We start from the raw sequence: 24,394 nt of genomic DNA, 5'->3' as shown, positions 1-24,394 counted from the left end.
TGATTAATAACGAAGCTGTTGAATTTACGTCACGCCATCCGTAAGCCTAAGTGTGATCAACTGGCGCTACTGAAAGCGCCTTGTGCACATCGTCTTCATACAGTTCTCCGGTACGCTCTTCCACTGCACTGCAGTCGTTTCATAGACATATTTCTAAAATTATTGAATTACTGTATGTAAATAAAACACAGTAGGAGAAGGTACGAAATGAAATACTAGAGTGGGGCAACTACGCTTGTAACAAGTAGTAAAAATACCTCTATATTATAGATTACCATATTGTTAAAAAATAAGTGGTACTCACTGTGCCGAACATTTAGCAACGAAAACTTAAAGTGATGCTTATCTACGAAAGTCAGTATGTCGGTACATTTTGCCCCTTGACCTCCATAGTTGATACAGCAGTTCCTTAAGTACCGTAATAAACTTGTCAAAACAGTGAAATGGCTTCATATGGCACCGAAACTAAAAGCTTACTTAAGTCGCAGAGGCGGACTCCCGCACTTTAAGTGTTTATGAAACGCGGCCAGTGTAAACATACAGAACTGGCAGATGGAGCATCTGCCTCCACCAGATATCCGACAGATTCGAGGGAAAGAAAGATTCCGCCGAGGGGCTTCAAGGCTGAGCCCATGAAACTTTGAAATCCGATGTTATCCTATTTGCTGAGGTATCCTGTGTCAGGCCTTTACTGATGGCGACGCGCGGCGCGGAGGGACGTCGCTCGCTGGGCGGATAAGCTCTGCCTGGGCCAACTTCTGCCGACTGTGGTTGCCGAGCCTTATTTCCGAGTCCTAACGTTACCAGTGTCTCTCTCGTCTGTCCCTTACGTACATTTCAGTGAGTCACGCTGAGCTACTAGACATCGTTAATAGCTATCCCACGACCGTTATCACCCCACGGTCGATGACAGTAAGTGTTGATTTAACGCCAGTGCGCGGTGACACAAGTATCCGGTTCCAAACCTGGTACTGAAAGTAGAGGAAGAAAAGAGGAAAAATTAAACGTAATGCTGGCTGACGAGATGGAAACAGAGGTAAGCATTTAGATATGTAATTCTGTGTTAGGAAAACTCTGTTTTAAAAAAGTATATAAATAAACCTCTACACATCATGTCATTTTTGCCATTCGGTAGTTTCCTGATCCCTACGTCGCTACTACTTTATAAGTGGTCTAATGACGGTCTATTGACCAAAAGCGTTAACAACATTAATAGCATGGTGAAGAAACAGTCTTTGTTGCAAGGTTGTAATTATTATCTACACTACTGGCCATTAAAAATGCTACACCACGAAGATGACGAGCTACAGAAGCGAAATTTAACCGACAGGAAGAAGATGCTGTGACATGCAAATGATTAGCTTTTCACATAAGGTTGGCGCCGGTGGCGACACCTACGACGTGCTGACATGAGGAAAGTTTCCAACGGATTTCTCATACACAAACAGCAGTTGACCGGCGTCGCCTGGTGAAACTTTGTGTGATGCCTCGTGTAAGGAGGAGACATGCGTACCATCACGTTTCCGACTTTGATAAAGGTCGGATTGTAGCCTATCGCGATTGCGGTTTATCGTATCGCGACACTGCTGCTTACGTTGGTAGACATCCAATGACTGTTAGCAGAATATGGAATCGGTGGGTTGAGGAGGGTAATACGGAACGCCGTGCTGGATCCCAACGGCCTCGTATCACTAGCAGTCAAGACGACAGGCATCTTATCCGCATGGCTGTAACGGATCGTGCACCCACGTCTCGATCCCTGAGTCAGCAGATGGGGACGTTTGCATGACAACAATCATCTGCACGAACAGTTCGACGACGTTTGCAGCAAAGCGGACTATCAGCTCGGAGACCATGGCTGCGGTTACCCTTGACGCTGCATCTGAGACAGGAGCGCCTGCGATGGTGTACTCAACGACGAACCTGGGTGCACGAATGGCAAAACGTCATTTTTTCCGATGAGTCCAGGTTCGGTTTACAGCATCATGATGATCGCATCCGTGTTTGGCGACATCGCGGTGAATGCACATTGGAAGCGTGTATTCGTCATCCCCATACCGGAGTATCACCCGGCGTGATGGTATGGGGTGCCATTGGTTGAACAGTGGACGTTACATTTCAGATGTGTTACGACCCGTGGCTCTACCCTTCATTCGATCCCTGCGGAACCCTACATTTCAGCAGGATAATGCAAGACCGCATGTTGCAGGTCCTGTACGGGCCTTTATGGATACAGAAAATGTTCGACTGCTGTCCTGGCCAGCACATTCTCCAGATCTCTCACCAATTGAAAACGTCTGGACAATGGTGGCCGAGCAACTGACTCGTCACAATACGCCAGTCACTACTCTTGATGAACTGTGGTATCGTGTTGAAGCTGCATGGGCAGCTGTCCCTGTACACGCCATCCAAGCTCTGTTTGACTCAATGCCCAGGCGTACCAAGGCCGTTATTACGGTCAGAGGTGGCTGTTCTGGGTATTGATTTCGCAGGATCTATGCATCCAAATTGCGTGTAAATGTAATCACGTGTCAGTTCTAGTATAATATATTTGTCCAATGAGTACCCGTTTATCATCTGCATTTCTTCTTGGTGTAGCAATTTTAATGGCCAGTAGTGTATTTACCAACGACGCATTTCGCCTGATTTAGGCGCCTTCAGATTGGTCTAGTCAAAAAAAAAAAAAAAAAAAAATACATATATGCTATAAGTGGCATGACCTCATATTGTAAAACCTGAGTTACTAGAAACGAATTGTAGCACAACTTACTGATAGATAGTGTTAGGCACACAAAACGTCCCAGAAAATAACTACCACAAGTAACTAGTGCTAGTTTGTACATATTGGATTACGTTTCATGCCTCAACAAGGACACCGCGCAATGTATCCGAACATGTGACGAGAGATATTATTACCTGGGACGTTTTGTATGCTCGGCATTTCAAGTGCCTAAAAACATCTAATATCAATAACCTGTATTACAATTTCTTGCTATTAAAACTAATTTTTCAAAATGAGGTCATGCCAATTCTAAAAAAAAAGTATGTTTTTGCGTACGCCAATCTGAAGATGTCTGAACCAGGAGAAACGCATCATTGGTAAATAAATAATGATTACAACGCTGCAATCAATACTGTTTGTTTCTTCATCGTTTATTGGTTGTCGTTGTACCATCCGCTCTTTGAGTTGGAAAAAGCCTTTTAGATCATTCACATCTTCGTAATGAACAAAGTTACAAGCACGGCAATCACACTGATTAATGTATGTAGGCAACATTTGCTTGATATATTTTCTATTTGGCTCTGGAAAAAAATTATTACAGGATGGTCAACATAAATGGGACACACCGTGAAATGGTATTAACATAATGTAGTTCTAAGTGCGATTGACACTATTTTAGGGTATTTCAGTGCATGAAAACGAAACCCTTGTAGGGTAACTTTATTGTCCGTCTGTCTGTATGTCCGAATGTTAAGCCCCATTTTTCTCAGGGAGGGGTAGAGGTATCAAGTTCAGATTTATGCCACTTACTGAGGTCTATACCTCCTTGGTGATGTGAAACATTTAATTTTCTAAGTCAATGCGGACAAAAGTTACAGCCATTTACGTCAATTATTTTGATACCCGCAAACTCAATTATCAAAACCTATAGTGTACTTCACGTTGATCTAGAATCACAAAATTTGACAAGAAGAGAAATTTCACAGTAAAGTAAGGAAAACTCCTAACATTTCTTGTCAGTCTTGTCCGTCTGTTAACACTCCTTTTCTCAGCAAAGTTTGTCAAATACTAGCGTTCCGCTCCCTCGCTGGCGCAAAACATTCAAGCTTCTATGTCTATAAAATCAAAGGATACGGCCGTCTGTCGAGACATGTTTTTCTCCGGAACGCGTATAGGTATCGAGAAGTCTACGGTCCATTTTTGGTGTAAATAATTTAATCTTCTAAGTCAAAGCTGTGAGAAGATACGCCCATGTATCCCACATATTTTGATACTTGCAAACTCGCTCATCAAAATCTATAGACGAACTAATTATATGGGACTTGGGCCTGGTGGTCCAGCAGTAAAGCACGTGCCTGGAAATCTAAAAGTGGAAGCATCGAAACTCAGCTGGACCACAGATTTTTCGGTCTTCGTTTTAATGTATGCTTTTACCTCTCAACCACGTGAGGAGTCACCGTGTTTCGGATACAGCTGTTGTCCCCTTTCCCCAGCTGCATAAATGGGTTAGGTTTTGGACCCGCAAGTCGCCGAAGTGATGTCTAATAGAAAGATCTGCACGAGTCGACAGAGCCACACTGAATTATTACTATCTACATTCATAATTAAGTTTATACGAACCATTAGTGCGCGAGTCCTACCCACATTTGTCCAGTTTCTTACAATCAGCTGAATTCTTGACGCTCCGTAGATTTTATTTGTAAAAATATTGTTTATGAATGAAACACCCAAGGAGAAATTACAGGATGAAATACTGGAAATGGGCAACTACCCGTGTAACGTCCAGCGGCAATACCTCAACATCATAAATGCATTAATATTTCGTTGCCAGAGTTACCTTATTGCCCCAAATATAATTATTACCCTTTGTGCCCAAAATTTAGCCAGGAAACATTAAGATTATCGGTATATTTTCGCCTCACTGAAATCTCAGTCATCGTGCTCTTTGCCTAGTTCGAGATGGAGTAAGAGTATCGCTTGTGTTTGGAAATAAATCGTTGAATATAGGGTAACAATGTAAACTTCACAAGCTGCGGCATCGTAGCGAAAAAACACAGTGACCTGTATAAGTAATAAGTTTCCTTTAATTTACGTCTATGATTACAATCTTTTTTGTTTAACAGATTACCGGTTTCGGTATTTAATGATCATCATCAGATCTGCAGCAAAAATGGGAAAAATATAAATACACTCGCAAACTGTATATAGCTTAAGACCAATACATAGAGCATATTGAAACGTAGTACTGACAAAATTTACATTTGTGCGCTTTAAATATGAAGAGGGATACCTGTTTCATAAAAACAAAGTCCTAATGTACTACCGAGCGAGGTGGCGCAGTGGTTAGACACTGGACTCGCATTCCGGAGGACGGCGGTTCTATTCCACGTCCGGCCATCCTGATTTAGGTTTTGCGTGATTTCCCTAAATCACTCCAGGCAAATGCCGAGATGGTTCCTCTGAAAGGGCATGGCCGACTTCCCTCCCTATCCTTCCCTAATCCGATAAGACTGATGACCTCGCTGTCTGGTCTCCTTCCCCAAACAACCCAACCCAACCCTAATGTACTGCAGCCATAGTGGCATCGTCAAATGTTAAATGCGGAATCAGCACCAGCATCGTCAAACACATATAAATCACATCACATGCACGAGTCATGTTGTCAGTAGTTCCACTGTTTAAAACAAGCTGCCGTACAGAAGCCACAAGATGTTTGTGTTGTAAGTTGACCAGATGTCGCTAATGTCGACATACGCTAATTTTCAATAATTAATTGAAACAGCGAAAATACAAGGGGGATACAATAGTTAAAGTCTGCAATAAGCTTATAAAGTCTACCTTTAGACGAAAACGAAATACGTAAAGAACTTAGCATTTTAAAGCAGATCGCATTAGATAACGGCTTTTCTACAAACGACGTCACGCTCCCCTACGATAGACTAAAGAAACGTTTAACAAAGAGCAGGCACACACACACCCACACACAAAAGAGAACCGGCAAAGATAGAATAAAAGCCATTCCTATGAAATATAACGGCAAAATGTCACTGCAAATAGAAAAATGTTTTAAAAAGTCTGATGTCTGATGTGGCTTTCAGGTCAATAACACCGTAAAACTACGAATAAAACATAAGTTGAAAGGGAACTATGATAAATTAGATGGCTCTGGAGTATACAAGATTGACTGCAGTAACTGTGACAAATATTATTTACTGCCAAAATGATTTTGTGCCCAATGCCTACATTGCTTTATTAGACATTGTTTTACCGTAATCACTACACGCCTCCGTTGTATATAGTGTGCTCGTAAGTTCACCTAGTATTCAGTGCATCACATATTTACTTCGTTTTCATACATTTTACGCATGTTTCTAGTAGGTTCTTGTTCCTTTATTCATTACATAGACCACCGAGCGAGGTGGCGCAGTGGTTAGACATTGACTCGCATTCGAGAGGACGACGGTTCAATCCCGCGTCCGACCATCCTGATTTAGGTTTTCCGTGATTTCCCTAAATCGCTTCAGGTGAATGCCGGGATGGTTCCTTTCAAAGGGCACGGCCGACTTCCTTCCCAGTCCTCCCCTAATCCGATGAGACCGATGACCTCGCTGTCTGGTCTCCTTCCCCAAAACAACCAACCAACCCTTACATAGACTGCATTAATTAGATAATGTAGATCGTCCACTGTCACGGAATTTTATCATTCTTTTCTTGCAACTGAGTACCGCAGGGCACGAGGGGCCCTCTGCCGGTCACGTTCCTCCAACTACTTCCCGCCTGTGTGGAATTCTGGCGTTAGCGCTAACACAGGGCACTGATTATGTGCAGAACTATATTTTCTTTCATTTGTGGCTCCTTTAGCGATTTGTTTATGTTGTTTAACATTACCCGGTTCAATATCAACGGTGTTTTTATGTCATTGTCTGGAATATTGGCACTAGAGCATATGTCAACCACTGTTTTTTAACTCTTCCTCCTTTTAACAATATTATTTTGTCGTGTTCTTCTTTTTATTGCTTTTTATTACTGTAACACCTTTTACACTTTATAAGCTTATAGCAGACTTTAACTATTGTATCCCCCTTTTATTTTTGCTGTTTCATACTAGTGTATGTCGACATTAGCGACACCTGGTCAACTTACAACACAAACATCTTGTGGCTACTGTACGGCAGCTTGTTTTAAACAGTTGTACTACTGACAACATGACTCGTGCATGTGATGTGATTCATATGTATTTGACGATGCTGGTGCTGATTCCGCATTGAACATTTGACGATGCCACTATGGCTGCAGTATATTAGGACTTGGTTTTTATGAAACAGGTATGCCTCTTCATATTTAAAGCGCCTAAATGTATATTTTGTCAGTACTACTTTTCAATATGCTCTATGTACTGCTCTTAAGCTGCATACAGTTTGCGAGTATATTTATATTTTTCCCATTTTTGCTGCGGATCTGATGATGATCATTAAAGTCCGAAACCGGTAATCTGTTAAACAAAAAAGATTGTGTCCATAGACGTAAATTAAAGGAAACTTAATGTAAACTTATTCAATTATTGACGTTTCATTTAGGTATTGACTATTGTTCTGCTCACACTTCAGATGTTGTACACTATACGAGTATAACAGTCGTATTTTATCTCACAAGGGGAGGTCCGCAACGATGGGAATGAGTTTCTACACGCTGACGTAGGTCAAATTCCAAGATATTACATACTACAACCATTCACCCTGGTGCGCCCTCGTTTTCGAGGAATCGGCGGAAAAACTTTTGGATTTTTTGCATGGTACTCTACAGTCAATCCAAACTGGTTGTGTAGCATAATTGTAATGGTACCAGACTCAGATGTAAGAGGTTGTGTGTTAAAATCTCGTTAGTACTTCAATTTTTTTTATTATTAAATTTCATCTAAATGTCTTTCATCATTATTTTTATTCAGCTAATTGACGTAGACGCGATTTTTTTTAAAATTTGTGTTCCTTTGTCACATAATTTTAATCACTGTATTAACTTTTCGAATTGCTCTCATTTTTAATTCCCATCACTGATCTTCCAGTTGGAATCTTTGTGCATAAGAAGTTCTTTATTTAATTATTTTTATTTATGTACTAAAATATTTAAACATTTTAAAATGCTGATGTATCCATTAAAAACCAAAAGACAAATAATTTATTTTTATGTCCAGTGGTGTCAAAACTGTAATATTTATTACAAGTTGTACATTTTCTTGTATAGCGTTCAACACACTAACATTTACAACATAAATTCTAATTGCACTAATGACAAATTAACACAGATGATGAATTAAACGAATGAAGGGATTGTAAGTAAAGTGAAAGACAAGCAAAATGGCCGGCCAGTGTGGCCGAGCGGTTCTAGCCGCTTCAGTCTGGAACCGCACGACCGCTACGGTCACTGGTTCAAATCCTGCCTCGGGCATGGATGTGTGTGATGTCCTTAGATTAGTTAGGTTTAAGTAGTTCTAAGTTCTAGGGGACTGATGACCTCAGATGTTAAGTCGCATAGTGCTCAGAGCCAGAACAAGCAAAATAAAGAATAGAAATAATGAATGCAGTAATATGGACGTAATTGCAGGATGATGAAACGGATGAAATTAAATGAGTTTCAATAAACGTCAATCATTAAAATCACATCCACAAAAATTCCAACTGGAAAACGAATTATGGAGATTAAAAATGAAAGAAATTGAAAAAGTTAATACAGAGATTAAAATGACATGACAAAGGAATAGAAATAAAAAATACGTTTAAACCGATTAACTGAATAAAAATAATGATCGATGTCACTTCAATAAAAATTTAAAAATAAAATGTTTGGAAGCACCTAACAAGATTCGAACCCACAAGTTTTTGCGTATAGGGTTAGTACTCTTACCATTACGCTACACAATTAGATTGTACAGCATTCCTTTTTTAAATTTGTAGAGCAACATGCAAAATTCGGGAAGTTTTTTCGTCGATTTCTTGCAAACGAGGGCGCACCATGGAGAATGGTCGCATGGTGTAATATCTGCGAATTCAACCTACATAATCGTATAGATGGGTTCAGAAAGTCGATCCCACCCCAAGGGGCCTCTCCTTGTCAGAAGTAAAACTTGAGGCTAGGCTTCTTTCCAGGTTCGGTTCGCGTGAATTTTGCCACACGAGCGACTTATTTGGGCGCCTTCTCTCCCTCCCCACTCAGCCCCACCCCCAACTTACGCCAGTTTTCGCTAGTAATTTCTACAGGCAGTGTACACAAATCTTGCGACTTGGGCGTCCCTCTCAGCTTGATGACCCAAGCGACTGCTACCTATTGTGATAAGTCCCGTACAAATATCTCATAGAAGTAGCGCCTCTGGAGCCCCTTTCCGCTTGGCCCTGAAACCAGTCCTGATAGTTTCCCTTGTACAAGATAAAAGAAAAAGAATCTGACTCTCTACCTAGCTCTCTAAAACACGAGTACAACAGTAACAGCAGACGAATACATGAAGAAAAGATCATGAAGACATAAGAGTTTGCCTATATTTTTCTCTCCTTAATCTTCATGGTGATCAACGGAAGGAATTTCTGACGATGGCTATAACTACGCTTTTACGTCGCTAAACTGTGAGATCACCACGCACCAACATAAAATAAAAAGGGACAAGTGTAGTTAAAAAGCGAGTGACTACGTAGCTGTCTAAAACACGAGTACAACAGTAACAGCAGACGAATACATGAAGAAAAGATCATGAAAACATTAACCTAAAACACAGGCAGGAAAAACGCGAAAAAGCAGCAGGAAAAATACATTGAAAAAAGAACTAAATCATTGAGGCTAGGTTACTACTTAATAGTAATGAATATTCCAGATCGTAACATGATAAAATCTCCCTTACACGATTTGGATGAAGTAATTTCAAATTAGTTTTATATAGCGAGTTGCTCTGTAATAGAGGTGGGGCTAACAAATTACCTTAGAGCTCAAGAAACAAGTGTACTCTGCAAGCCAATCGTCAGGCATAATCGCCCTTTGCACAGAACATTGCTTTCCACCCAGATAACAGTGTCAGTGACGTAACTATCCGCTTCGAGACAACAGTAGTGCTCCTGTCTGTAGTGGGGTTGGTGCAACGAAGCCAATATTCACAAGTACGAACGCGCGACGTCATTTCAAATAATCACGTTACGTAATGAACGCAGAACCTCGCTTCTGTGGACTTCATGCGTGTAATTACGTGTAACAGTGAGATACGTCGGAATTGATGCGACAGACAGGAACAGTTTACCCTGCTTCTGCTTGAACATTTTGATATGCTCTGTAGTAATATGAGTGCACGTGTTTCTGAAAAATATTTCGACAACAGCGTGTTTTTTACAATACTGCAACAACATGGAACCAGACCAACCCTGTATTGGAGTTATAGTGTTCGAATCCACAAAAAAGGATTGTAGACCTGAATTCAATAAACATCTTCGTTACAAAATATACACCATATAAATTCGTAGAGAAATTCATAGAATAATTCTATAAAAACATTCACCATGCTGTAGGAAGAATGAAAACAAATTTCAAACGCACTCTAAAGAAATTAGTGACGAATGTAACTGACGGCTGAATAAGAATGATACTCTAGGTACAATTATTTAAATGTACAGTATACATCCAATATCGATTTACAGTAGAGAAGGTGAATGATTGCTAATGCTGTACTGTCCGTATATGAATGGAAACTTCGAGGGGAAGAAGGACTACATATGTAACTCATCTGTTGACACAGACAGTATGTTGTGGCGTAACAAGACAGCCACGCCACTCGGAAGTAGCCGAAAGGCACGCGTTAACTCACGCAGGCTAGTAGATAGGTCTGAAACAGGATACGTAATGAATGCTATGAAGAAAAGTACGTAGCTCTTGGAATACTTAACTTTAATCCATCCTTGTGGTACATCGTTCTTGATGAGACATGCTTCATACGATAACTATCAATTGCTATGGCGCCTTGCTAGGCCATTGACTTAGCTGAAGGCTATTCTAACTATCTGCTCTGCAAATGAGCGAGGCTTCGTCAGTGTGCATCGCTAGCTAAGTCGTCCGTACAACTGGGGCGAGTGCTAGTCCGTCTCTCGAGACCTGCCGTGTGGTGGCGCTCGGTCTGCGATCACTGACAGTGGCGACACGCGGGTCCGACATGTACTAATGGACCGCGGCCGATTTAAAGCTACCACCTAGCAAGTGTGGTGTCTGGCGGTGACACCCCACAGTATGTACGGGTACCAGTGCACTTGCCTGCACGAAGTGATATACGATCTCACAAAAGTGTTCATCACCACCTTCTAGCTTCATGAGGTCTTTTGAAAAAGTTCTTGCAGAATAATACTGTAGTAATCAACAATTGTAACTGCAAGCGCTCGAACAAGTTTCTTCGTGGCTATTATACGTTGAATTTACACGCAGAAACTCAGGAAACTAAACTGTTACAGCACACAGATGATATAATAAAATTCGCTCCTGGTTAGGAACTCGTAAACGACAAATGCGGTTACTTATCTGTTGCTGCGTCTGTCGCGGTCGGCTACTGCTGCCTGTCTGCCTACGTTTGTGAGTCGGACCTATTTCTACATCTACATCTACATCCATACTCCGCAAGCCACCTCACGGTGTGTGGCGGAGGGTACCTTGAGTACCTCTATCGGTTCTCCCTTCTACTCCAGTCTCGTATTGTTCGTGGAAAGAAGGATTGTCGGTATGCATCTGTGTGGGCTCTAATCTCTCTGATTTTATCCTCATGGTCTCTTCGCGAGATATACGTAGGAGGTAGCAATATACTGCTTGACCCTTCGGTGAAGGTATGTTCTCAAAACTTCAACAATCAACTATCGAACTACTGAGCGTCTCTCCTGCAGAGTCTTCCACTGGAGTTTATCTATCATCTCCGTAACGCTTTCGAGATTACTAAATGATCCTGTAACGAAGCGCGCTGCTCTCCGTTGGATCTTCTCTATCTCTTCTGTCAACCCTATCCGGTACGGATCCCACACTGCTGAGCAGTATTCAAGCAGTGGCCGGCCGCGGTGGTCTAGCGGTTCTAGGCGCTCAGTCCGGAACCGCGGGACTGCTACGGTCGCAGGTTCGAATCCTGCCTCGGGCATGGATGTGTGTGATGTCCTTAGGTTAGTTAAGTTCTAGGGGACTCATGACCACAGATGTTAAGTCCCAAAGTGCTCAGAACCATTTGAACCAAGCAGTGGGCGAACAAGCGTACTGTAACCTACTTCCTTTGTTTTCCGATTGCATTTCCTTAGGATTCTTCCAATGAATCTCAGTCTGGAATCTGCTTTACCAACGATCAACTTTATATGATCATTCCATTTTAAATCACTCCTAATGCGTACCCCCAGATAATTTATGGAATTAACTGCTTCCAGTTGCTGACCTGCTATTTTGTAGCTAAATGATAAGGGATCTATCTTTCTATGTATTCGCAGCACATTACACTTGTCTACATTGAGATTCAATTGCCATTCCCTGCACCATGCGTCAATTCGCTGCAGATCCTCCGGCATTTCAGTACAATTTTCCATTGTTACAACCTCTATATACCACAGCATCATCCCTAAAAAGCCTCAGTGAACTTCCGATGTCATCCACAATGTCATTTATGTATATTGTGAATAGCAACGGTCCTACGACACTCCCCTGCGGCACACCTGAAATCACTCTTACTTCGGAAGACTTCTCTCCATTGAGAATGACATGCTACGTTCTGGTAGCTAGGAACTCTTCAATCCAATCACACAATTGGTCTGATAGTCCAAAAGCTCTTACTTTGTTCAGTAAACGACTTCTACGCGATCAGTCTTTAAAAACTGTTTTTCAATTTCATCTTCAAAAAGCCATTTCTAAATACATATTAGTGAAACTTGTCAGTTGCAAAAGGGTCAGATATATATTCTTTCTGTGTGAAAAGTTTTTGCATGGGGTTGTCTGTTTAGGGAATATACTAGTAATTTCCTTAAGGGAACGAAGTGTTGTCTGCTTTAGGTTCTGTGACTTCCAACATTACTGAATCCGCACTCTGGTGTTCTGTGCCGTCTGCCCAGTTTAGTTGAGTGGGCGTTTTCGATGTGTCTTTGGCAGTTTCTAGTGAATGGCCTACTTCCTGGCAGTATTTAGTTACTCTTTTGCACAGCTTTCTGGTGTTCTCTTGCCTTGCTGGTGCAGAAGTTGGGACCTCTTCAAAATGTGGTGTCACTTTTGTATCTTTGCACGTCTTTTGGCTCAAGCTGCTCCTTATTTCTTTCGCTTTGTGACGCAGAGGTGACACACCAACCTGCGTTTTTCGATTTTCCGGGAAGAATTCCCTCTGGATGGACTCGTCTCAATGTCTAAGACAGGGTCAGCTTCTTCCATTCAGTTACATTTAGAAGCTGGTGGAGGACCTGCTTCTTGTGCAGTTACAGGAACTTGTGGCGGTTTTTTTCTTTTTTCAATATATATATACATATGTAAAGTGTGTACCCCCTCGACGTCCACAACGGCATAATGGCCAACACAAAAGGTCTACTGCCAACTCTGCATATTGGTTAGTTTTCACTACGCGGCGGCTGCAGATGGGCACTGTGTTGGCTTCTCGGTCAGCATCCGCAAGCCTGCAACAGTTGGCTTCATCGTCGTCTAGTGTCCGACAGGTCATAAATCGGATTCACAGTGTATGGTAGTGGTGGTGGTTTGTCTGTGCGTTAGTGTGCGAGCTTGTTGGCTTCCCTGGTGTAGCCTTTTGGTCGGCTTTAACAGCAGCTGGCATATCCTGTCAATTTTGCTGATTTTCAGGGGCTTGCAGATGTTATCGCTTGTGGGTGCATGTTAGCTTGCTATGGATGGTTATGTCCTAGGTAGTAGTGCCTAGTAGTGTCGGTGGCGGTAGAACTGTGACTGTTGTCGCAGGTGGTAGAGTTATTGGTAGGTTTTCATCTAAGAGTACACTAAGCTCCATCGCAAAGTCCGTCTCTTGCACTGACGTCAGGAATCACAATGTTGTCACAGCGAGGGACCTCGCGTTCACGCCGGCCGGCAGCTGGGACACTCGCCTCTGTACACACTCCGCACAAACGTGCCCTGGCAAGCTACAAGCCGCGCACATTCTGGGTTGGTCATCGTAAATGACAATCGCTCTGTACCTACAGATATTTATGTTCGATGGGATGTGCTTTTGAAATTCAATCAAAAGTTTCCAAATTCCGTTTAGCACGGGAAATTTGTTTACGTTAGACCAGTTTTCCGAAATATTTCTGAGCACTTTTCCGAAAGGTGATATCGGGGCATCAATTATTTCAAAGAGCACCTCGGAGCGTCCGAATTCCAAACCCAAGATGAGGAACGATGACATCCCCAACATTCCCATCGGAATGCTTAAGATTAGGTTTTAGATTAGATTAATTATTCATTCCATAGACCCACAAAAGAGAGGATACTCCTGGGTGTGGAAAATGTCAGATATACATATTAGAAAAATGTAATTAGAAAAAAATTGAGTTTCATTTCCTCAGTCAACAAACAGTAAAATTATGTACATGAATTAAAATGAAACTTCTAATATTTACAGGTTTAATACTTACATCTGCTTTCATTAAATCCATCATTCACACAGTAGCTAGTTACTTGGCTATTACAACCAAGTATTGTTAAAAACTAAAGTGAATTATTCATTTCAATGATCCTCAGTTAAGGACAATCAAATTATATATAAGATTTAAAAATAAACTTCCACTATTTACAGACTTAAGACTTACATCTGCTTTCCATACATACATTATTCACACAGTAGGTAGTTACTTGGCCGTTACAACAAAGTATTGTCAAAAATTAAAGTATAATAAATTTTCATTAAAATGGTCTACTGCGCTTGTTGAGAAATTCATGGATGGAATAGAAGGAGTTGGCCACCAAAAAATTCTATTAAATTATGTTTAAATTGTGCCTTGTCTGAAACTAAACTCTTAATGGTTGCTGGTAACTTATTGAAAATATGCGTTGCTAAATACTGGGCTCCTTTCTGGGCAAGAATAAGTGATTTTAAATCTTTATGTATATTGTTCTTATTCCTAGTATTGACACTGTGTACTAAGCAGTAAGTTGGAAACAGAGGTATTATTTACAACAAACTTCATTAAAGAATAAATATACTGAGAAGCTGTGGATAGTATGCCCAAGTCTTTGAATAGGTTTCGATATGATGTTCTTGGATTTACACTACACGTTATTCTTATGATATGCTTCTGTACTCTAAAAACTTTTTTCTCAGTTTGTGTAGTTTACCCCAAAATATGATATCATATGATGTAATGGTGTGAAAATAAACAAAATATGCCAGTTTTTTTAATATTTATATCTCCTATGTCCGACATCATTCGCATTGCAAACAGAGACTTGTTTAGGCACTTTAGCAGTTCCTTAGTATGTCGCTCCCAACTGAATTTATTACCAGTTGTAATTCCAAGAATTTTACACTCTCAACTTCTCCTGTTTCCATGTCACCATATTTTATACACACAATAGAAGGAAATCTCTTGGAAGTTCTCAACTGCATACAGTGGGTCTTTTCAAAGTTTAATGACAGTGCATTGGCTATGAACCACTGATGTAAAAATTTGATTAGATGCCCTTTCTAAATTTATATTTGATTTACTATTTACTTCAATGTTTGTATCATCTGCAAATAAGACAAACTTGGTATCTGTTAATGCAACAGATGACAGGTTATTAATATACACAACAAAAAGTAGTGGACCTAGTATGGAACCTTGGGGAACACCAAATGTAATTTCTTCCCAGTCAGATGATGTCTGATTGCCTACTGCCTAAGTGTTATATAATAACACCCTTTGTTTTCTATTACTAAGATATGACTGAAACCACTTTGCAGCACTACCAGTGATGCAATAATATTTTAACTTACTTAAAAAAATGCTGTGATTAACACAGTCAAACGCCTTTGACAGGTCACAGAATATGCCAGTTGCCTCTAATTTGTTGTCTAATGAATTAAGGACATTTTCACTGCAAGTATAAACAGCCTTCTCAATATCAGAAACCTTAAGAAACCCAAACTGTGACTTTGATAGTATGATATTTTCACTAAGGTGCTTAAGTAGACACTAGAACATAACCTATTCAAAGATATTTAAAAAAGCTGGCAAAAGTGAGATCAGTCGGTGATATGATGGCACTTCTTTGTCCCCTTTCTTGTGGAGAAGTATAACTTCAGCATATTTAAGCCAGTCCAGGAATGTTCCTATCATAAGTGATTGATTACACAAATAACTTAAGATAGGACTAAGCTCACATGAACACTCTTTTATTAACTTTTTCATATGTTATCATAACCACTAGAATGCTTTGATTTCAAGGACTTTATGATTGATTCTATTTCTTTGGGTGAAGTAAGTGTCAATTCCATTTTACAGAGATTGCTTGTGTGCACTGGTCTAAGATATTCCATTGATTAAATGTTTTGCAACACAACATGGTTTCTTTTATTTTTAGAGCTATTTGTTCCTCCTCATTTCTGGTTTTACCTATCTCTGACTTAACTATATCCCATACTGTTTTTATTTTATTGCTGGATGTATTTATCTTCTTCTCATAATACTGGTGTTTAGATTTCTGGATAACCTTCTTCAATATTTTGCAGTAACTTTTGTAATGAGCTATAATGCTAGTATCAAAGGTGTCCCTACATATCAGATAGAGTTTCCTTTTTGTCTCACATGATATCTTTATCCCTTGTGTGATGCATGGTTTCTTATTAGACCTCTGCTTAATTTGAGTTACCTTCATGGGGAAAAAAAATTTCAAATGAGGTGCTAACTTTACTAATGAATGTTTTGTATTTTCTATTTGTGTCTTGGATGCTGTAAACATCCATCCAATTAATTTCTTTGAGCAATGTCCTAAATTTCTCAGTTTTTGACTGTTTTATTGGCCTTCTGTACTCAGTTCTGATAGATGTTTTACCCTGACTATTTTCAAAATTTAATGTCAGGTTTTGCATGTCATGGTCAGATAGCCCATTTATTACTGGTTTTGTAATGTGGCTTAGTTGCCTAGAATTATCTGTAAAGATATTATCAATAGCAGTCTTACATTTGCATACCCTAGTTGGGAAATTTACAGTAGAAATTAAATTGACTGGCAATGTAACTGATTTCAGTATCTGTTCACTGACAGTGTTTTTCAGAACATCTATATTAAAATCATCAGCAACCACAAGTTCATTGTTTTTTAATTTTAGATGAGATAAAAAATCTTCAAGACCGTTTATAAACAGGTTGAAATTTCCTGAAGGTGCTCTGTATATGGCTACTATTATAAAGGACCTATTATGGAATTTTATCTCTGTTGCACATGCTTCTAAGTGCAACTCTAAACAAAATTTATTGCTGCCAATATTCTTAAATTTAAAACTGTTTTTAAGAAATGTGGCGACTCCTCCTTTCTCCATATTTTGTCTACAGCATGTTCGATCCCCAGCACGCAGTGGTTCACCCTAACTGCACGGATTATCCTGGCACGCCTCCCTCTTCGATCCGAATTCTCATTGCCTCCCTACTCTACTTTAAATTCTCCCTTATCTTAGTAGCTAAGGCTCCTGCTTTAATGAGCAGGTGACCCGGGAAATTTCCGGCCTTGGTACAAATTTTCACTCGCCGCTTCAGTCTATCTACTTAAATCATAGCTGTATGAGACCAGTAAAGACTTTAAAATTGTGTCATTTCATTTGTACTGTTATGGTATTAGCAGATTTTGGACTCCTTCTAACGGTGTTGACCAGCACAGTTTCCTTGGAATTCTAAAGGCAGTAGGAGTAAAATACAGGAACCAAAAGGTTATTTATAACTTACGCACAAACCAGACAGTAGTTCTAAGAGTGGAAAAACGTGAGGAGAGGCTGTAAGCTAACAAGAGAGTGAGATGGGGTTGTAACATACTATAAATTTTATTCAGTCTGTACAATGAGCAAACTGTGAATGAAAGCAAGGAGAAATTTGCAGGCAGATTTAACTTTCAGGAGAAGAAATAAAATCTTAGAGGCTTGCTGATGACGTAATTCTGTCGCGCACAGCAAAGGACGTCCGCAGCTCGTCGTCTAGTGGCTAGCGTCACTACCGTTGGATCATGGTGCCCCGTCTTCGATTCCCAGCCGAGTTATGGATTTTCTCTTCCCGGGGACTGGGTGTTTGTGTTGTTCTCATCATTTCATCATCATCCTCATCATTCGTGACAGTGGCTAGACTGTACTGTGAAAAAAATTGGACTGTGAACAAACTGGGACTTTGTACAGTTGCTGATTACCGCGCAGTTGAGCGCCCCACAAACCAAACATCATCATCATCACGGCAAATGTCTAAGGAGAGTAGCTGAACGGAATGGATGGTGTCGTGAAATACAATATCAGTACCAAAAAAGGCAAATGAATATAGTCCGGTTACCGATGATGAGGGAGTTAGATAAGGATATGAGATGCTAAAAGTAGCAGAGGGATTGAACAGTAAAGAAAGTGGCGACCGTACATTGGTGATATGTAAACAAGAGCTTTCTACTGCCAACGGCGTGCGCCTCTGTACTAAACGTCACTCCGTTCTTGTAAAGCCAAAAGTTGCGTTTTTGCTCCAGTACAGATACTGCACAGCACAATAACAGTTTATATAGTACTGTTTCTAGTTAGTTTATGTCGTCGTAGGAAACCAATTCTGACTTAAAAAATTATTCCAGGAGTGATAGAGAAAACAAAAGCCACTTAAAAGGAGAAGGACGCAAGGCCGAAGCATTAATGAAATGGCTTGTGCATATTCACTTCAAACACAGTGTTTGCACTAACAAGCAAAGCGGTTACCTGTAGCGTGCAAAGTATTCCAGTCAACGTCATGTCAAGTATATCCTCACCTCTCACAACCTTTTACATCGGCCTGAAATGTAATCCCTTTGATAATAGGCAAAAGCCGGATAAGCGTTCAAGTTTACACAAAAAAAAAAAAAAAGAACACCAAGTCTCAACTTCGAATTCTATAAATGATACAGACAAGTCTTTCAATTATTTAACTTCCTGAGCTTGTCGACTGTCAACCAAATCTCTGTAGCTAGGTCAGCGATCATAAGCGTATGCTATATTGAATGTGTAACTATTCATTCGTAACGTTCCCGTAAGTGGAACTTAATTCCCTACATACAAATATATTAGCGTTCCTTCTCGTAAAATAAAACTTCTGACATAGTCGAGCTAACTCGTTTCTCTCTATGTCAATCGGAATTAATTCCGTCAAATTATCACTTATTCAGTCAGCTTAAAACAGTCACTATCTTTGGACCGTTATGTTCCTAACTGTTACAGTATTAATACATTAGCGTTGACAGACGTTGTAATCGTTCAACTAATTAAGTCAAAAGACACTCATTAATTCTCTTTTCGTATAAAAACACAGTAATATCGTTTAACCAGACTGAATAATGACAATTAATTATCAAACGAAATCATTATGTTTATCTTCTAAAGATAAACTGTCTCTTTAAAATTTCTTACTTATCTTTCAAAGTACACAATTCTATTATTTCAAACCAAACAGTCTAATAATAATCACTATCACATAGTATTGCACAATTATAAGGCAGATTTAACTATCTTTCGGCCAGCGTAGCAGCCCTTGTACTGAGTGAACTCAACCTACAATAGCTTTTCGTAGGTTTCAAAGGGCGAGTGCTGTGATCAAAGCTAAACACTCTTTCCCACTATACGGCAACAGCAAAAAAAAAAAAAAAAAAAAAAAAAATCCTAAATGGCGCCGGTACTAAGGACTCCTACATTAATATTCATTCGCGATACGCGTCCCTGAATAAAGAATTCAAATATTATTAAATTCCAAGTGTCAGTGCTGCTACGCGCTCTATATTGATCCATCCTTAAGTTCTATTAACTTTCAAACAATCAAATCTAGCTAAGATGCTATTTCAATTACTTTCGGGGAACATCCTGAATGCACTCCAAGCAAAATCTGTGAATATTTCTGTTAGTGCCACATCCAAATCACAACCGCTATCGAGACACTACCTCGCTCGCATCAATACATACACTGTCATACGCTTGCATCCAACATATTACCTCTAGGAGTGTGAAACGACGAAGAGGTAGTGTACAAAGATCGTGACGATGTCCTCCAGAGATGGGAAGAATATATAAAAGAGCTATATTACACAAATAGCAAACCAGAAACTCTGGAACTTGAATCACACAACAGTGTAAGTGATGACGAGAAATGACCGACCATCATAATGGAAGAAGTAAAGTCTGCCATAGCTGCAATGAAAAATGGTAAAGCGGTAGGTACAGATACAATACCGGGAGAAATACTGAAATGCTTGAACCACGATGGAATAAGAGAAATATTGAGGTTATGTAATAAAATATATGACAGTGGTGAATGGCCTGAGGACTTTCTGACAACAGTAATGATTCCATTACCGAAAAAACAAGGAACCAAGAAATGCAGCGAGCACAAGAGAATCAGCCTCACTTCACATGCAGCCAAAGTGATGTTAAGAATAATTAATAAAAGACTTGAAAAAGTAATGGAGGATAATCTTGGCGAGAATCAGTTTGGCTTTAGACGAAATACGGTCACCAGAGATGCAATAGGGCTCCTACGAATCTTGGGAGAAAGGTTTATTGAAAAAGTAAAACACCTATATATGTGCTTCATCGATCTAGAAAAGGCATTTGACAGTGTGGTTTGGGACAAGCTGGCGACTATAATGAGGGAAAAGAGAGTAGACTGGAAAACGAGAAGACATAAACTCATTATATCTTAATCAAAAAGTTTCAGTTAAAGTAGAGGAGAAAGTACAGACTGGATCAGACTAGGAAAAGGAGTAAGACAAGGATGCTGTTTGTCACCTAGTCTTTTCAGCCTCTACTTGGAAAATATGATTGACCAATGCTCATTAGACGACAAAGGAGTAGAAATTGGAGGAAGAAGAGTAGGGTGCTTGAGATTTGCTGATGACATGGTCCCTTCTAGCCACAGGGACAAAGAATTACAGGATTTGGTGGACACCATTGCAACTAATGGAAAAAAGTATGGAATGAAAATTAACACAAATAAAACAAAAGTATTGGCACTAGGAGGAAATAACGAAATAAAAATTGTGCTGAATGGAGAAATAGTAGAACAGGTGCAAAATGTTAAGTATCTTGGAAGCAGGATAGACACCGACTGGAAGTGCACCACAGAAATTAAAACAAGGATAGCAATGGTAAAAGAGGCGTTTTGTAAGAAAAGGAGAATCTTCTGCAGCGGTCTAGACAGAGAACTCAGAAAGAGACTCATAAAATGTCTTGTATGGAGTGTTCTTCTATATGGCGCTGAAACGTGGACTATGAGGAAAAAAGACAGAGAAAGGCTGGAGGTTTTTGAGATCTGGACATGGCGGAAGATGGAAAGAATAAGCTGGATGGACAGAGTAAAAAATGAAGAGGTACTGAGAAGAGTGGGAGAGAAAAGACAGTTACTAGATGTAACAAAGAGAAGAAAAAGAAATTCGATTGGGCATATATTAAGAAAGAATGACGGACTGATAAAAACAGTTTTAGAAGGTTATGTAGAAGGGAAAAGGAAGCGAGGAAGAAAGAGATTCCAGATACTGGATGACATGATGGACGGTACAACATACAGCAGCCTTAAGAAAGAAACAATGGATCGCAGAAAATGGAGAGGCAAAGGCCCTGCTAATATAGCAGATAACTGATGATGAAGTCTAGGGGACTGATGACCTCAGATATTAAGTCCCGTAGTGCTCAGAGCCATTCGAACCAACACTTGACTCACGTGACCCTTCGTCACTGCCAAAATTAATGTTCCCTTTCACCAAATCAAAATCTCACAAATCGTCCTTACCACAACTGAGATATTTCGTTGGAGCAGAACTCTAGTTTTAGAACCTAGCCAAACAAAAATGAATCGTAGGTCCACAAGAGATATCATTCGAAGTCACTAAACGCCGCGGTAGTCATCTCCGTCTCGGCTCAGAACACAGTTAATCTGCACTATAACTTGTCTGGCCCCAACAGAGGTCAACTACAAATTTTACAGAACTTCCGTCTATGATCAGCTATACTAGCAATTTTCCTACGAAATTATACTAAGCACCTCTCTCATGCAGCTCTAGAGAACAGCTGTGTGAGATCCCTGCCAAATTCAATAGTGATACTTCAAATCTGACAAATGCATACCGTAACTTCGATTTTTGACAATCTATTAATTATTAATATTAGCCGTCGGTTAACTCGTAGAGCCGGCCAGTGTGGCCGAGCGGTTCTAGGCGCTTCAGTCTGGAACCGCGAGACCGCTACGGTCGCAGGTTCGAGTCCTGCCTCGGGCATGGATGTGTGTGATGTCCTTAGGTTAGTTAGGTTTAAGTAGTTCTAAGTTCTAGGGGACTGATGACCTTAGATGTTAAGTCCCATAGTGCTCAGAGCTATTTGAACTCGTAGAGTGGGTAGCTGCTCCGCAGTGTCTTATCATCTCTAGAGCCTGTGCCGTCCGGTGGTTGATTTCTGATACAACATACAAAATGGACTACATAGAAACATAGAAAGCTGGTGGATCTAGAACATGTTCACACAAATACAGTTAACAACTAACACTTACGGTTACAATCATACGTCAGCGATTTTTCGCACGCGAGTAACGGCGAATCTATCAAACGTGCTTGACACAGCACACGATGGCTGAAATAGAAAGGATACAAAAGCAGACTGGCAAATACCAAGAAAAGTATTTCCGAAGAAGTGGTAATTGTTAACATGTAATATTAATTTCAACGTTAGGGAGAAATCTTTCCTGAAGGCATCTATGAAGTGTTGAAGGGAAACGTTAACGGTAAGCAGTACAGACGAGAAGACAACTGAAACATGTGAAATATTATGCTACAGAGGAATGCTGAAGATTAGATGTGCAGACTGTGAGCCGTGACGGCTCTAACATTGGCGATATGGCTTTGCACTTGTGCGACTAACTGCTTAGGTTGCCAATGTCGCGAACTGAGGTCTTTGGTCGGGGTATTCGATGCGATCAAAAGTATCCGGACACATTGGCTGAAAATGATTTACAAGTTCATGGCGCACTCCGTTGGTAATCTTGAAATTTAATATGGTGTTGGCCCACCCTTACTTAGCCTTGATGACAGCTTCCACTCTCTCAGGTATATGTCCAATCAGGTGCTGGAAGGTTTCTTGCGGAATGGCAGCCCATTCTTCAAGAGGTGCTGCACTGAGAGGCGGTATGGATGTCGGACGGTGACACCTGGCACGAAGTCGGTGTTCCAAAACATCCCAAGGTGTTCTATAGGATTCAGGCCAGGACTCTGTACAGGCCAGCCCATTACAAAGATGTTATTGTCGTGTAACCAGTCCGCCATATGACGTGCATTGTGAACAGGTGCTCGATCGTGTTGAAAGATGCAATCGCCATCCCCGAATTGCTCTTCAACAGTGGGAAGCGAGAAGGTGCTTAAAACATCAGTGTAGGCCTGTGCTGCGATAGCGCGCGCAAAACAACAAGGGGTGCAACTCCCCTCCATGAGAAACACGACCACACCATAATACCACCGCTTCCGAATTTTACCGTTGGCACCACACACGCCGGCAGATGACGTTCACCGGGCATTCGCCATACCCACACCCTACCATCGGATCGCCACATTGTGTACCGTGATTCGTCGCTCGACACAACGTTTTTCCTCTGTTCAATCATCCAATTTTTACGCTCCTTACACCAAGCGAGGAGTCGTTTGGCATTTACCGGCGTGATGTGTGCCTTATGAGCAGCCGTTCGACCATGAAATGCAACTTTTCTCACCTGCCTGTCTTGTACTTGCAGTGCATTCTGAGTCACTTTGTAATTCCTGTGTGATGGTCTCGATAGATGTCTGCCAATTACACATTACGACCCTTCAACTGTCGGCGGTCTCTGTCAGTCAACAGGCGACTTCGACCTGTACGCTTTTGTGCTTTACGTGTGCCTTCACGTTTCCACTTCACTTTTACATCGGAAACAGTGGACCTAGGGATGTTAAGGAGTGTGGAAATCTCGCGTATAGACGTATGACACAAGTGACACCCAATCACCTGACCACGTTCGAAGTCCGTGAGTTAAGCGAAGCGCCCCATTCTCCTCTTTCATGGTGTCTAATGATTATTAAGGTCGTTGATATGGAGTACCTGGCAGTAGGTGGCAGCACAATGCATCTAATATGAAAAACGTACCTTTGTTGGGGCGTCCGGATACTTTTGATCACATGGTGTATGTGTGTTTTGGTTTGGCGTTTGGGGACTCTGACAGTCTGGCTCTGGTCTCGAGGAACGACGTAAGACCAAATCGGTCTGCTCGCTTAAGAACTGGTAGCGGCGGGCGGCGCGAAGACGTGCAAACTGGTTGCCAAATTCACGGCTTACTCAGCAAACTTAAGATATACTTCACCCCGAAGATCGGCTGTGTGGATTGGAGGCAATAACGCCATGACTGGAATCCTGCAAGCCCCGGTTCCTTTTCACCTTAAGTGGAGCTAAGTGTTGTTTTCTTATTTTTAGTACTTAATATGCCTGTGTTATATGGAATGGGGCCTGTTATATAA

This window comes from Schistocerca nitens, chromosome 4 (genome assembly GCF_023898315.1).
Source record: "Schistocerca nitens isolate TAMUIC-IGC-003100 chromosome 4, iqSchNite1.1, whole genome shotgun sequence".
Lineage (NCBI taxonomy): Eukaryota > Metazoa > Arthropoda > Insecta > Orthoptera > Acrididae > Schistocerca > Schistocerca nitens.
Note: the sequence above shows the minus strand (reverse complement) of the source record.